This window comes from Lissotriton vulgaris, chromosome 7, assembly GCF_964263255.1.
Source record: "Lissotriton vulgaris chromosome 7, aLisVul1.2, whole genome shotgun sequence".
NCBI lineage: Eukaryota > Metazoa > Chordata > Amphibia > Caudata > Salamandridae > Lissotriton > Lissotriton vulgaris.
In genome coordinates this window covers 911,649,023-911,654,231 of record NC_141695.1, presented here as the reverse complement: position 1 = coordinate 911,654,231, position 5,209 = coordinate 911,649,023, and positions in this window count along the sequence as shown.

Genomic DNA, 5,209 nt, shown 5'->3' with positions numbered 1-5,209 from the left:
CCCGGCTTCCAAGCTGGGCTAGGCTGCAAACTTTAACACGATATAACTCTGTCTACCAACCCAGTAGAAATCTCGGGATCGCACCATCGAGCTGTAGTCCGGTTCATACACATGGAGGCAGGGCGTAAAGACAGGATAAATGACAGGATCATCTGGCAGGAGACCGAGGTGGGCGGAGCCGGGAGCCTAAGCAGCCATCTTGTTCGCTAGCATAGCTCCTCCGCTCCTCCCACTTTTAAGTCACATTTTTTAGTTGACAGGTGTTCTCATTTCCACTGTTTTAGTGCGTCACGTGTTTATGTAAACGTGCCTCTTTCAATACTTTTTAACTTTCGTATAATTTCTAAAATGCTTTATTTAAAATCGTTTTGCTTATTAAAGCATCTTTTTTAAATACGAGTATTAACATTCATTCCTATTTTTTGTTTTTTACTTATTATTCTAGTAACTTCCCTTTTTTGTAAAACTTTTTTTATTATTCTTCATTACCCTAAACCCCTATTTTCCCTGCATCCCGTGCCAGAGATACTATCTATTAACTTTGATTATTCTAATTTATATCTGACTATTAATTTATTTAATTATATGACTCAGAGTTTTAATGCATTCATTTATTAAATATTTTCAATCTTTCTATATACACTGTAAGGGAAAATGTTATTTGTCTAGAATTACACTATGAATCAGTGTACATTTGGCAAAATTGAGAGAGAATGATTTGGTTGTTTGATGTGTTTTCAGTTACATAAGTACATATACTCTTGCAGTAAGCCAGGCCTTAGGGTATGCAGAGATTCAAACTCCTATGCATTATGCATGTAGTGGTGTAACCACCTTCACATTTGTGCTTCAGGTCTACAATTCCCCAGTCACTATCTATATACGCCAGCGAACCCAGTGTGACTGCTGTTGCAATTTCAAAATGACTCTTTCAGTACCATGTAGTAATTCAATCACTAAAGTAAAAGTCAACCAACTAGAAATTCACCCAGTGTCTTTTCTTATATTAATATAATTATTCAGTCAGTAAGCATGTACTCATGCAGTGAGCCAGGCTTTAGGGAATGGAGTGATTCAAAGTGCTATGTATTATGCATGTAGTGGTGTAATAACATTCACATTTGTGCATCAGGACTACAATTCCCCACTCACTATACATACCAGGGGTCTCCAACTCATAGCTCGGGAGCTACTGGTAGCTCATCAGCACCCTGAAAGTAGCTCTCAGAGGTGAAGCCAAACCAAGCCAATCTCAGAGATTCTATGTATATTAACACCTTGAATGCTAAGGCAATTCCCGTTGTGTGCTGAGAAATGCAGGATCCCATTATTCATGACGAGCTCACCTTGTCATGAGCACAGCTCCAGTGTGCCTCATGACGAGCTGAGCTCGTCATGAGCATGGAAGGGGTTAAAGAAGGTAGTACTGCTCATTTCACTACCCGTAAGAGTTATAGGCAGCAAACCAATGCCAGGGCCTGTTGATAACACTCAAAACACACTGTTTTGGCGTATCAATTAATCAATTAGGGATGTACAGCACGCACTACTCACCTGTGAGGGTTTCCAGGCACTGAGAAGTATGTGGGGGGATTTGTGCAGCTTTGGTGATTCGAAAAGCCAGGTCTTATGGCTCTTCCTGAATGCTTTCAGAGTGGGAGTTCCTCTGATCCTGAGGGGGAGTTCATTCCAACTCTTGGCCATGATGTAGGAGAAGGTTGTGCCTCCTGTCTGGTTCTGTGGATACAGAGGATTTCGGCCAAGGCCTGGTCAGCGGAATGGAGGTTTCTTTTGGGGGTGTAGAAGGAGATTAAGTTTTTGGAGTCCGGTGTTGTGGAGGGCTTTATAGGTGTGTGTGAGCAGCTTGAAGGTCACTCTTTTTTCGATGTGGAGCAAGAGAAGTGCTTGTTTATGCTGGGTAATGTGGTCTTGTCGTGGGATGCTGAGGATGAGTCTGGCTGCGGTGTTATGGACAGTCTGAAGTTTATGGAGTAGAGATTTGTTGATTCCGGCATAGAGGGTGTTCCCGTAGTCCAGCCTGCTGGTGATGAGTGCTTGGCTGATTGTCTTCCTTGATTCGGGGGGTGGGTCTATTTGAAGGTCTTGCTGAGTATGTGGAGGGTGTTGAAGCATGTGGAAGCTGCAGCATTGGCCTATGGGTCTGTCACATGAAATATGTTTATCCACTTTAAATCATCTAAGTTGGGGAGACTTACTGCTGTGGTAATACCATTTGTGGCAACCTGCATGTGATGATTTGAATTTTACTTGGTTAGAAGCATTTAATATTGATAAACGTTTTCCTAGCATTCTGCTGATAACTTCACCTGGAATGTTTGGTGGTTACTAGTGATAATTGTGCTTAGGGTAGTCATAGTGTAATGTTAATACATACCCTCAGCACAACCCTTACACTTCACAAACACCACTACCCTAAACCCTAAAACACTATCCCCAGCATGCACTTTTATATTACATAAACACCACTGCACTACTTTAAACCCTAAAACACTACCCCCTACAGTAGACGAACACCACTGCACTATCCTAAACCTTAAAACATTATCCCCAGCTCGATCCCCTACACTACACAAACACCAGTGTACTACCCTAAACGCTAAATCTACCAACAACACGACCCCCTACTCTGCACAAAGACCAATGCAGTACCTTAAACCGTAAATCTATCCCCAGTACAACCCGTTCACTACACAAACACCACCACACTACCCTAAACCCTAAAACACTACCCCTAACCCTTATCCAAACAGCACTTCATATATTCATATAGATAGTAACTCATAGTTAGTGTTACAAAATCACTATTACAAGTATACAGTTATCCATACAGTTACTGATGCAATCACTGAGTCTTATGTATACTTCTTTATATACAACAAATGTCACATACACTGACTTTTATTTTTGTACTTTATTGCACATGTACCATTGAGAGATATATTTGCTCATTACCACACCCATAAAGATATTAACTCACCCAAACAATTGTTATAACATGTAGTCTTAACGTCATATATCTACTAAATCAACTATTCATACATCTTTGGGCAGCCAGACAACCCCCAGCGAACCACACACACACTCACTCTCCCATACAAATACTCAGTTAACTAATCAATAGGTAATATAGACTTTCACGTAGCTAGTAACCAACCGATGCAGCAGTTTACAGGACAACTGACAAAGTAATACAAATATTCACACAGTTTAGTCACTATCCAATATATTTAATGAGACACTATACATTTCTCAAGTAAACAATCAATCACACTGCTACTAACTCCTTTATCCAGATTTTTTTATATCCACTCATTCTTCAATGGAGATTGCTATATATATAATACATATTTAAATAACAAACCAAATCACTTTCACTGGATGCTGTCATCAGTGATGTCATAAGTGAGATTCCATCCGTGATGTTATCAGTGATGTCACTAACCATGTCATGAATGATGTAATATATATATGTAAAGAGCTGGGTATAAAGCGGCCGTATTTAGAAGGAAAGTAAAAGTCACGCAGGGTAACTTATCTCTCCTTGTAAATATGGAGGAGCCACCTGTGCAACCAGTATGTCACAAAAAGTGACGTACTGGTGGCGCAGAGAGCTTATAAATCTGCCGCAGAATTGTTTTCAACTCCACACGACACAAATATTCTTGCACCATGGTGCAAGGGTGCATGTATGACCACATGCCTGCAGTTTAAGCAGCAGCGCAGAGGGAAGGGCAGATTTCCAACATATTTATGTAAATATGTTGCATCTCTGTGCTTTGGAAGTAGCTCAACACACTGTAGCTAAAGAGCTTACAGTGTCATGGTACAGCACTTCCTTATAGTTATGCAGTTATACATTCACGATATATGACAAATGCATTCTTTAGTCAATTATGCAGTATTTATTTATTTATTTATTTAATTTCTTGTATAGCGCAAGAATCGACCCCGTACGGGGTATCTCCGCGCTTTTGCTCGCAAGATGGCCAAGGAAGGGTGATGCAAGTGAGCTGTAGGTTATGGGCTGATAATTCAGTTATTCCTCGAGGAACAGGTTGGTTTTTAATTTTTTCCTGAAGGCAGAGTGGTTGGAGATTTGCCTGATGCAGAAAGGTAAGTTGTTCCATAGGGTGGGCCCTACCAGAGAGAAAGCTCGGCCACCTTGTCTGGTTTTTTTTACAAGAGGAGTTTTTATCAACAGTTGATTGCTTGACCGTAGCGCTCTGTCTGGTTTGTAAAGGGGTAGCTTTTGGGTCAGATAATTGGGGGCTTTCCCAAACAAACATTTGTGGACAATGCAACAGATTTTAAATTTGATGCGTTGTCATATTGGCAACCAATGAAGTTCTCTCAGCAGAGGCTTGGAGGGGGTTCTGGGGGGGGCATTCAAAATCAGTCTTGCCGCTGTATTTTGGACTATCTGTAAACGGTTTATGGCATCCTCGTTGGCTTGTATCAGGAGCCCGTTACAATAGTCAATTCTACTTATCACCATTGTCTGCACAAGGGTCTTTCTGTAGTTGTCTGGTAAGTATGGGAAGACTCGTCTTAACAGACCAATGGTGTGGAAACATGCCCCAGCGACTGTATTCACATGTTCCTTCAGGGTCAAATTTTGATCTAACTTCACCCCCAGATTCTTTACTGTTAGTTTAGGGGTGGGGACTGGTCCCAGGTCTAGGGGCCACCAATCAGGGGACCATAGTATGGATGCTTTTCCAAAGAGCATTACTTCCGTCTTTCCAACGTTGCATTGGAGACGGTTGGAGGCCATCCAGTTGGAAATAGCCCTCATGCCTTCAGCAAAATTATCCCTAACATTGGAGTTTAGGGAATGGAAAGGGTAGAGGAGTTGGGTGTCGTCAGCGTAAGACACCGGGGTGAATCCATATTTCCTCACAATCTCAGCAAGGGGGGCCACATACACATTGAACAATGTGGGGCTTAGGCATGATCCCTGTGGCACCCCCTTCGTGGGCACCCTTGAGGAGGAACGATAGCGTCCCAGACTGTCGGATTGTGAGCGCCCGGACAGAAAACTCTCCAACCAAGAGAGGGCCTGACCTCCAATGCCTACTCCTTTTAGACAGCTCACGAGGATCTTATGGGACACAGTATCAAAGGCGGCCGACAGGTCTAACAGCACCAGAATCATTGAGCCTCCTCTATCCTGTGACATCTTGATGTT